The sequence below is a fragment of the Leopardus geoffroyi genome, chromosome A1, assembly GCF_018350155.1.
Source record: "Leopardus geoffroyi isolate Oge1 chromosome A1, O.geoffroyi_Oge1_pat1.0, whole genome shotgun sequence".
In the NCBI taxonomy this organism is placed as follows: domain Eukaryota; kingdom Metazoa; phylum Chordata; class Mammalia; order Carnivora; family Felidae; genus Leopardus; species Leopardus geoffroyi.
In genome coordinates this window covers 176329928-176341874 of record NC_059326.1, presented here as the reverse complement: position 1 = coordinate 176341874, position 11947 = coordinate 176329928, and positions in this window count along the sequence as shown.

Genomic DNA, 11947 nt, shown 5'->3' with positions numbered 1-11947 from the left:
GGCAAAACAGGGAGGCCATTTGCTAGTGTTCCAGCCCAGCTGAGGTCCCTGCTGACAGCCACCATCAGATGTCAGGCATGTGAGTGACGAAGGCTTCGAAATGACTCCGGCACCAACCACCATCTCACTGCACCTGCGTGAGAGGCCCCAAGGAGGAAACACCTGGCTGAACCCCACGGATCCCCGGAACCCCGAGAGGAAATAACAATGGGCGAATGTTGTTGTTTTCCGCCGCTGTGTCTGGGGTGATTTGTTAGGCAGCAGTTATTACCTGGAAAGTGCTGCCAGATCTGCTTCCCTCGCAACATCGGTTCCTTTGGTTGATTTTGTCCCCGTTGGATGAACATTCATCTTGTGATGGTGAAGTGATTCATCTGATGGTAAAAAGTGGTACAGGTTCATCTGCGAAAATCTGGAAAAAAGCAACAAAGTCTAAAGAAGAAAAAAAAATTTTACCTGAAAACCCTACTAGCCAAAATAATCCCCAGCACGTAATAGGCATATTATGTAAATAATATGTAAAATTATGTAAATAAATATTTCCTGAGTAAGTGAATGAACCTGATGATTTGACCCCTCTCCATTTTTGGGCATTTAGGTTGTTTGTAGGTTTTTGGATGGTAGGTTTCTTTTTTTTTTTTTTTTTTTTTTTAAGTTTATTTATTTATTTTGAGAGAGAAAGAGAGCAAGCAAAGGAAAGACAGAGAGGGAGAGAGAGAATTCCAAGCAGGCTCCGTGCTGTCAGCACAGAGCCTGACCTGGGGCTTGAACTCACAAACTGTGAGATCATGACCTGAGCCGAAACCAAGAGTCAGAAACTTAACTAATAACCCAGGCGCCCCCAGAATGGTAGGTTTTTGACCTCTGGAGTTTCCTGTGCCAAGCAGGTTGGAAGCCGGGCACAGTGAACTTGTTCGGCAAGCCATTCTAAGGTTTGCAACCTCAACATTTGTCTTTCCCAGGTAGAAAAGCATTTCCTGGAGCCTTCAGCTTCCTCCCATCTAGGGCATTGACTCGCCCCCAGCTTGGAAAAGAGATTGCAAACATCTTCCTTCTGGAAAATGGATTTACATAGGAAGGTGAGCTTTCAGGAGTAATATTTATTTGCATCTTTCAGTCGCGCTGCTCATGTTCCTCAGCGTCGTGCTGACTTCAAATGCTTTATCCAGCAAGTATGGGTATTGCCATCAGCTACTCTCAGGAACAAATGTGGTTGTGTAATCCCATGGCCTACGAGCAATGTGGCAGCAACTGAAACCAAATTATTAACCATTTTCTAAACCAAAAACTGAAAACCAAATAGCAGAGGTACTTTTGAGCAGGTAATATTAGTGATCCAGAATTTTATCAATCTTCTAACCAAAATTCACCCAGATCCTTCTAACTTAAAAGAGTCCCCTCACAAGGTTAATGTGTTTCTTTGTGTATTTTAACACACATAACATTGCTTTCTTCTCTAGTGTTCTTGCAGTGATGTAACTTGTAGAAACAGAATGGAGTTTAAGCAGGGGGTTGGGGGGGGCTCCCCAGGTAACCAGGAGTATTTTCCTCCTTTTCTTAGGGTCTGGGGAAGTAGGTATAGCTAAGCACAGATGAGGTTATTTGGTTGTAGTAGGGAATAGTCTGGGGGAAGGACCCACACTCTTTTCCTTTGGGCAGGAAAGGGATGTCTCTCTCCCTCAGCCTCAGCGTTGAGAAGCAAATGCCCTGTGGTGGGCATCTGCTATGTCTGCCTCTCCCACATCTATTTCCCTTCATCTGGGAATACCCCACCCCTGCCAGTTTTTCTTTGGGGAACTACCCTTCTTCACTCTCAGTCCACATGTTTAGGGCGGAGCTCACCCAACCCTTGATGCCAGGGTTGGAGATGTGACCTGGACAGTGAGGGTCAGATTAGCTAAGTGATTGTCTCATATAACCAAAGCCAGGCCACCAAACATCAGTCCTCAGATATTGGCTGGAATTATCCAGAAAGAATTCTGGAGATTGCTAAGATTTCTGGGATTCCTAAGCTCATAGGAAGGGATCCTGGAGTTACTATCTTTGGGGGATCCTGTTCAAGAAGAGAGCTGAGAGTCACAGGGACAGAGAGACAGAATCCTACTGACATAATTTAAGACCCCGGGATCTAGCCATGCCTAAAACCAGCTGTATTTCTAGTCTCCCTATGTAGGTCATCCAAAAATTAACTTATTTTACTTTGGGTTCTGTCACTTGCAACTGAAAGGGTCCTTACTCATACAGCCCCTGCATATTAGAGGAGGGAGAAATTAAGAGGGAAGGAACTGGCAGGCCAACCCCCTTCCCAAAGAGGCTTCCGAACAAGGGCCCTCTACATCAGCATGGCCTGAAGAATAACAGTTTTTATCCAGACTGCTCCCTGCGAAGGCCCAGGCCCCGTAGGCCTTGTGGTTTACTTTTACCACCAGTTGTTCAGTTAACTGTGGACTGGTCTTAACCCAGAGCTGGGATTAACGTTGTCCCAAAGTCTGGGATTTGGCCCTTATTGATGTTAAGCCTGAGCCTTGGCTTACGACAGGTTTCTGCCCCAAGACCAAGCCCTACTTGACCACAGGGATGAGTGCTTAAATCTGACCACTGACCAAGAATAAAGAAACTGGGTGTCAAAAGCTTTACCAACCCCAGTGGTGTTTCCTGTTTGGGGTGCAACCTAATTACCATCTCATAACTTCCCCACCTTTGTTGGGGGGCCCCCAGTGCCCAAGGCAGAAACTCAACCTCCTTCCCACCTCCTTTGTCTTTACCTCTGACTAGTCATGAGGCCCCCACTTCCACAGAAACACTTAATATGAAGAAATGTGACCGGATTCAAAGTCCCAAGAAGTTCGTACATTATAATTGCCAAGTGAAAGAAAAGAGAGGTTCTTTAAACGTAGTTTTGACCATTGTAAATTTTTAGATACGGCAAAAAAATTTTTCTAAACATTTTTTTTAACTACTTATGAAAGCAAAATTTGTTGTTTTTTGTTTTTTTAAATAATATTTTTAAGTTTATTTATTTTGAGAGAGCACATGTGTGGGCATGCTTATGAGTGGGGAGGGGCAGAGAGTGGGAGAGAGAGAATCCCAAGCAGGCTCTGCCCTGTCAGTACAGAGCCCCACTGGGGGCTCAATCTCACAAACTGTGAAATCATGACCCTGACCCGAGCTGAGATCAAGAGCCGGACTGAGCCACCCAGGCACCCTATGAAAGCAAAATTTCTTAGCAATGGTGACTATTAAGAATTTGAAGCATTCGTCATTAAAGCAAAGATTGCAGGTGGCTGTGAGCCTAAAGCCTGACACAAAAGTTACATTCATGGAAGGAAATTCTCATTCAGATTTTTGAAAATATTTCATTCAAATTTCCTATTAAATAGGTTTCCTGCTCTTCGTAATTTATTTCTAAATCAGTTACATATTATGAAAGTGTGGTGAATGTTTTCACTAAGCCCCATAGAGACAGGTCTGAAACCCCTCTTGTGTTGCCATAGCAACATTACCATCTTGGTAAAACAACTTTCTACCCTTTGGTATGTGTGAAGTATTTCTTTAAAAAGTCTGACAACTAGGAATCCAGAAGCTTGGATCATCCTTACTGTCATTACTTTCTAGTCCAGACCCAGCACACTATTTTCATTTTCTCCTCTGTACCCATCTCAGGCTCCTACTGAAAAGCCCACAGCTAGTCCACCAGTAAAATGAAAAACAAAACCACGTCAAGCATGGACTTCCATGTCATTGCGTGTAGAATGGAGGTACAATGCCTGTCTCTTTTCTACTTTTCAAATTGGTTATGAGAATAGCATGACTATCCCTTGAATAAAACTGACACGTAAATATTCTCTCATATGCAAATTCTATATGGAAGGAGCCCCATTTCCAAAAGCTGTGTGAGAACAAGATGATTTCCCTTCAGAAAAATGACTAACTGTATGGTGTGTTAAAACACAAAATCCAAAGTCTTTGCAGATTGGAACTCCTTGGGAGACGTGCGCCAGATAACAGAGAAGCTTAAAACGACATGTTCACTTGGGCATTTATCCCAGAGAAATGGAAGTTTATATCCACACAGAAACCCACAGACAAGTGTTCACAGTGGATTTAATAGCCCCCAAACCAGAAACAACTCCAATGTCCTCCAGCTGGTGAATGGCTGATCAAATTCTGGTGCATCTTTACACTAGAACACTACTCAGCAGTAACGGGGGGCAAACTGTCCATATGTGCAACGACCTGGATGGGCGTTGTGGGAATGATGCTTAGTGAAGAAAGCCAAGCTCAAAGGCTGCATGCCCTATGAGTCCATTTATGGGACATTCTCAAAATGACAAAACTACAGAGGTGGAGACCAGATTAGAGGCTGCCAGGGGACGGGTGGAGGGGGTTTTGGCTGTGAAGAGGTAACGTGAGGGGATTCCTAGGTGGGGATGGAAAGGGTCCGTGTCTTGATGACCGTGGTGGTTACACCAGTCTATCCATGGGATAAAATTACACAGAAACACACACACACACACAAGTGAACACGTAAAAACCGGTGCGGAGGAAGGTCGGCGGTCTAGTTAACCGTACTATGTCCACATCAGGCTCCTTGTGATGTTGGGCTATTGCTCTAGAAGATGTTACCACAGGGGGAGGGCTGGCTGAAGGGTCCGTGGAATCCTGTGTACTATTTTTGCAACTTCCTGGGAGTCTCTAATTATTTCCAAAGTTTTTAAAAACCTTAAACATTAGGAATTAATACAGATAATACTTTTTTTTTAATACTTAAAAAAAAAAAAAGGCTTCTTGCTAGACTCAGGTTCAGCTTACTTGTGCTTGACTCGCTAAGTACTGTTCAGGGGCACAAGTCCAAGTGCAGAGTATCATGTACCTTATGTGCTTGTGAATTTGACTTGTCTGTTCCCCCCCCCCCCCCAAAGATCAGGCTGCAGCTCGTCAACTGAAATGAGATGTGGCTTTAATTCCTAGACTCTCAGTCCTCACAGTCATCCATTTGGTTGGGGACCAGAGGTCACCTGGCGGAAGTGCATCCCTTCTGTCTCACTTCTCGCCTTCCTGGCCATGGCCGTGGGTCCTTTTAACAGAGTGGCCCCTCCAGGTGTGGCCCCCATGACCCCTGTCTTCCCCTCACCGGGTGCAGTGCTCACGTGGGAGGCTGTCCAAGGCCCCCATCACTGGCTTCAAAGGCGGCCCTTTCAAGGAAACAGAGTTCAGCTGTCCGTGCCCTGTGAATAGTTATGAGTTGGGGCGGGAACTCTAGAGAATCACAAGCAGCTCCGATTCCCATGCTTAGGGCCACTCAAACCACCTGGCTTTGAAGCCCCAGCTGGGGTGTCTGTGCAGCTTCCAGCAGAGCAGAGTTCAGGGAAGGAAAACAGATGGCTGAGTCATTAGCGGAGGACAGGGGACAGCATCCTCAGGCCAAGAATCCAGGGCTCCGGATGGGTTTCAGCATCCCCTGGGGTAGCTCCGAGCCTCTGGAGGAATAACCCAGGGGTGCCGCCAGGCTCAACAGCACCTTTGAGGAGTTGGAAAGTTGTGTCCCTCTAGGGGGGTCACGGGTCCTCTGGCCCACACAGTTGGCCAGCAAGTGGCACCTTACATGAGCATATTCAGCCGGTTCAAGGAAAGCTCAGATGGCCAGAGGAGAAGGCTGGAATGCAGGCTGGGACAGGCTATGAAGGACTCAGATTTTCATGCCAAGGGATTTGAACCTCATTCTGTGCTTGAGTGGAGGGCCAGGTGTCAGTCAAGTGAGGCATACCCCAAAACCTAAGCCTGAGGGAAATCTGGTTTCCTACCTCGTGGCTGTAATTGACCGTGGTAGTTTTGAAATACAGCCACGGATTTGTTGGCACTTCTCTTTTGGAGGAGGAGTCTGTGTCTCTGTCCATAAACTCCATGCCCTTCCTCTCAAAACTCCAAGGGCTTGGGACTCTTGATGGATGGAGTACAGTGGAGGTGATTCTCTGTGACTTCCAAGGTTAAGTGATGAAAGGCCATACAGCCAAACCTCATTCTCCTGAACCCTTGCCCTTGGAAAACTGAGCTGCCGTGTAAGAAGTTCAACTCTCCTGAGGCCAATATGGTGTGAGGCTCCCAATCCACATGGAGAAGCCAGCGTAGATGCTTGGGCTGTCAGTTCAAGTTGCGGTCAATCTTGGGGTCATCCCATCGTAGGTGCCAGATAAGTGAGTAAAAAAGGCTCCAGGTAATCCGAGCCCCCAGCCATTGTAGTCTTCCCAGCTGGGGCCCCAGACACCATGGAGGGGAGACAAATCATCCACACTATGCCTCATCTGGATTCTTGGCCAATAGAAGAGTTAAACAGTTCTATTGTTTTGGGGTGGTTTGCCACATAGCAACAGATAACTGGAACATTACCGATAACCTGAGTAAGACAGAGATCTTAACCTCAGATGCTTCCACTTGGGCAAGGCATGAAGTAAGAATGTGAGCGTGGGGCCTAATGAGGGAGTGGGGGGCCAGTAAAAACACCGTACCTGACGAAAAGCACCCACCTGATGGCGCTGGGGTGAGGCCTTTGTGACATTTGGATTAAACCAGTAACACCTTGGTCAATGTGAACCAAGAGTTGGAGCACACTGTAAGCTCCAACCAGCGTCATCTGGGGCAATCTCAGGGAGGCCCAACTATTAGAGGGGACTGTAGATGCTTTTTTGAAGCAGAAGCCTCATCTGTTGTGTGGCGCTCACCTAGAGAAACAATCTTGTGGTCACTTCAGCCAGGAGGATAGGAAAGGGCTGCCCCTGAGGCCTCACCTCACAGTACCCCCCAGCTCTGTCCATCAGGGAGGGGTGGGTCCTCACCTTCCCTGCTCTGGTTCCAGCCTGCCCCACAAATGCCTCTCCATGATGGTGGTGCCCTGGTCCTGTCACCTCCCGCCCAGGCTCTTCACCCCTACCCCTACCCCTGGGCCTCCAGGGCTCCACATGTGTCCCTAGGACCTAGCATGGTGTCTGCACATAGTAGTTGCTCACTAAGAACTTGGTACACGAGTGGATGGCTTAAAACAATAGACAATTATTGTCATACAACTCTAGAGGCTAGAAGTCTGGGATCAAAGTGTTGACAGGTCCGTGGTCCCTCTGACAGCTCGAGGGGAGAATCCTCCCTTGCTTCTTCTAGCTTCTGGTAGTTACCAACAATCTCTGATGTTCCTTGGCTTGTAGATGCATCACTCCAGTCTTGGCCTACACCACCACATGATCATCCTCTCCCTCTGTGTCTTCATGGTCTTCCCTCTGTGCACATCTGTCTCTGTGTCCAATTTTCCCTTTTAATAAGGAGACCAATCATACTGCCTTATGGCCTCCCCTAATGACTTCACCTTAATTAATTACATCAGGAATTTTCAAATAAGGCCACATTCTGAGGTACTGGGTATCAGGACTTCGCATATCTTTATGGGAGGGGGGCGGCACAATTCAACCTATAACAGCTTGGATAACATAAGTCCACCCCAAGATAAGGACCTACTCCCAGGATGCTGATGAAAAGCCCTCTGAGCCAGCAGGATGAGGATGAGAACCCAGTCTGAGGGGTTCACCAGGTGACCAGTGGAGCACCCATCCGGGAGGACTTCTCAGGCACCCTAATGCATCGGCTCTCCCATGGGCTTACCATCCCGTGTAGAGGTAACCCCTTTTCTTGCCTTTTGGCACATCTCTTCATAGGGCAACACTTACTACCACATGTCATTATTTTATTCACTATAAGCTCCAAGAAGGGTCCTCATATATTATATATAATATTATTTTATTCACTATAAGCTCCAAGAAGGGTCCTCATATATTTTATTAACTCTTCTTTCCCCAGCCCCAGCACAATGTCTCAATAAATACTGAGTGCACACATGAATGAATAAATGAATAGTGATTCGCTGGAGGGGAAAAGGGGTTTCAGAAAGCTCCCTTTGAATCACTGTGGAGGGGCAGAGACTGAAATTGAGGGGACCAAGGAGGCAGGCGCAGCCATAGGCTGTCACATAGAAAGCATTTGAAAATTGATTTGTGGAGGTTTCAACCCAAATGCAAAATTGCTGCCTGTTCCTTCCAGGAGAGGGTACCTTTGTGCCGTGATAATGGCACCCCTGGGAGCCAGGGAGGTGCTGGGCAGGGATCAGCACACGCCTAGTGCCGTGAATGGACCGGTGGGTGGGAAATACAGGACAGCATGAAAGCAGGCAGCAGCCCACCCTGGCTCCCTCCTTTCCAATTGTGTGCTGGTCAAATATGACCCAGCGAGGCTTGTTAACTCACCCCTTTCCAGACCTGTCTTGCCCCTATACCTTTCCTTTCTGGTGTGGTGGCCAAGGTGACCAGGGACAGTGACAGCAGAGCAGACCTATGCCCTCGGCAAACCCTCTTACAAGGAACAGTCATGCTAGCCAGCTGCTAGCCCGTGAACAGATACAGAAAACGTTATCATATCTTTCTGTTCAAACCATGTGATGTAAACCCCACTCAGTGATTTACAAGCCCTTTAACTAGTGTTTCTCAGTAAGTGCTCCCACGTCCCAGTGTCCACACATAGCAGCTCCGTGAGGCAGGACCTCATTGCCCCAGTGACGCACGGGAACCCGAGATACAACAGAATGAAGTGTCTTGACCAAGATCCAACAGCTCAAGAGCAGCAGTCGGACTCTCTGTGCCCAAAGCCTGTCTTCTACCTACATTACAACCGGACTTCCAATTCTACCCAGTTGGGATTGTCCACGAGGAATCTCAGCTTTGGGGCCCAGGACTGAAACTACCTTAGTAAGGCCCAGTCTCCCGCTTGAGACAGAGACCCATGGAAAGTGGGGAAGGGAACTGATGTTTGTTGAGAACCTGTATTATCCCATTTTTATACTCCCAACAGCATGGCACGTGGGACTTTATTAGTCCCATTTGACAGGGAAATCAAGAGGTTGTTTCATGATACTAGAGCATCACAGGATAATAACATAGGTCGGTGGGTGCTAAAACCAGTGCTTTTGCTACTACCCCTTGGTCCTTTCCAGAAGAAGGCCTCCCTGTACCTCCCTGTGTCCTCCCCCAGACAACAGATCCTTATGCATCCCATGGGCCCTGCTTGCCTGTGGCTGTAGGCTGTGGCCAGTCCCCCCACCCAGTGCTGGGCTCAGTGGAGATAAGAGGATGGGGATTGTTGGGCTGGGTTGGGGTGGATGCCATTTAGGGATGGGAACATCCCTATGCCGGCCAAGGCCCATCTGGAGAGAAACCCCAGCTGACCATAGCCCTCAGGAGCCTTTCCTGTAGATTCAGGGTGAGGATACTCTGCAGATATCCAGTAAGGTTGACAAGACCCTAAATGAGACACCCTTAGAGATGACCCCTGAGCCCCAATGGCCTACCTAGTTCACCAGATGTATATTTTACCCAGTCCTGGGCAGAGGGGAGGGGAAGGGAGGAAGGGAAGAAGGAGAGGGCAGGTACAGAGGCTGAAACACAGCCTAGGCAGTCTGGCATCGGCTCCTACAAACTATAAAATGAACCCAAGAGAGAGAATGTTGAGCTTAGCTGGGGCAGGTGGCAGAGGTGTGATAGGGGAGGCATACTTTGCCTTAGATTTGAAGAATGAGGAAGACTTACCAGGGAGTCAGTCTAGGGAGGGCATTCCAGACAGAGGGAAGGGTGTACACAAAGGGCACAGGGGAGTGATGGATCATGGGAGGGCAAATTTCTAGGCATACAGGTGGGACATGAGGCTGGAGGGATGAGCAGGGCGATTAGATGACAGAGACTGCTCATTCCCTCCTCTTTGTATGGTAACAATTTTTAGGTAGGCACAAACATAGATATCAGCTTACCTACATTTGGCAACCTCCCTCGCAGCTAGGTAGGTGTGGCGAGGCAACTATTTTCAGATAGCGGGACAAGAGTGAATGTTCTAAGTGAAACTTACAGATTGTGCCCCTCTCTACTTTTCCCTCATCCCCCTGGCTGGGATGCAGCTGGGATGGTGGGGCCATCTCAGACCATGAGGTAGCTGTTGCATATTGAGAACAAATTACAGAACAGGATAGAAAGAGCCCAGATTCCCGATACCATCAAATCATAAGTTGAAACAAACTTTGCATGAAAGAGAGATAAACTTGTAATTTGCTGAAGCCATTCTAGTTTGGGGGTGCCTTATTATAGCCGCCTTTTATCCTAACTTCATTGTACCCTGCAGAGAGGTTTAGTTCTCTCCCCAGAACAGCAGATACAAACTCGACGACTGATAGAGGCCAAGCAAGCCATGCAGATGAGGAAGGCAGACTGGGTGCTTCTTTTCACCAAAAAATACCTTCTTTCCTGTTTGAAATACAGGATCCTCGTTGCCTAGCTTTAGTTTTTCCAATTTTGCAAGACAAGGACATAAGAAACCTTTCTCTGTCCTCAACGCCGCCCCATTGTTGGGGAACGATAGGGGGTGGTGGGGACTGTGGTGAATTGGAGAGCAGATGCTTCAGTCAAGGGGTAGCTGACACCTGGCCTCTCCTCGTGGCTGCCACGTGGGAACATGAGCACCCGTGGCCGGATAACTCCACTTTTCAAATTTAATAATCTGAATTGTTAAAGTTCACAACATTTGGGGGCGCCTGGGTGGCTCAGTCGGTCAAGTATCCGATTTTGGCTCAGGTCATGATCTCACGGTTCGTGGGTCCAAGCCCCACGTCGGGCTCTGAGTTGACAGCTTGGAGCCTGCTTCAGATTCTGTGTCTCCCCCTGTCTCTCTCCCTCCCCTGCTTGTGCTCTCTCTCTCTCTCAAAAATAAATAAACATTAAAAAAAAAGTTTGGCACCATCTGTGTAGCAGAGGAGAGGAGCCCAGAGCCTTCTGAGAGAGCAGCCAGCTGAGAGACCTCACATGGGAAGAGCTTGGTTGGATGGACAGTCCTTCAGCTCTGCAGCACCTCCAAACGGTAGCACAAGCCCAGTAACATGAGGCCACCTGGGGCCATGAGACGTGGGACAAAGAGAAGATAGTCTGGAGCAGCACAGAGCCTGTCTTCAGCGTCGCCTTTACACTGTTACGGTAAGGAGGAACTGCCAAGGAGTTACTTTCCGAGCTCCTAAGGCGTTACGTCAATATTCATGAAAATCACATTCATTGTGCTCATTTTAGAAGAGAGAGAGAGAGAGAGAGAACCCTGCATGGGCAAAACATTCCAGTTTACAACCTCAACAACTTAGTGACTGGAGAGCATGATGGAATTTCGAATGAGGACGTTGTGGGGAGAGATTTGTGTGGAGAATGGATTGGAGAGTGAGAGACAGGGTCGGTGGCCCAGGCTGGTAGAAGGCAATGGAGCCTGACTAAGGTGGTGACTGTGGGCACAGAGAAGGGCAGGCCAGAGCCCAAGGCCACCGCCAGCGGGGAAGTGAACTGCCCCCCCTTCCCTGGCTTGCATCTGGCTGTGCTTTGGGAGGCCCTCCGGCTGGCTCTGCGGTGGGGGCTTGGGAAGGCGGGTGCGGGGTGGGGGGTGCTGGCCCCGCAGAGAGCGACCTCTCTCAGGAGCCTCATCCCTGATGTGCTGCAGCCCACCTAGAACATCAGCGACCCAGTTTGGACGCTTCACAGGAGCTCGGTGTGGGTAGGGCAGCATTTCCCACGGTGTGGTTCCCACAATGTGGGGCACAGGACCCTGGGGCCATGAAAGACAATTTCATTGTATTTTTTGATGCGTTTATTTATTTTTGAGGGGAAGGGAAGGGGGGGGGGTGGACAGAGGCTCTGAAGCGGGCTGTGTGCTGACAGCAAGAGCCCAATGTGGGGCTCGAACTCACAAACCTTGAGATCGTGACCTGAGCCGAAGACAGACGTTTAACCGACTGAGCCACCCAGGTGCCCCCATGAAAGGCAGTTTTATTTATTTTTTATTTTTTATTTTTTTTATTTTTTTTTAACGTTTTATTTATTTTTGAGACAGAGAG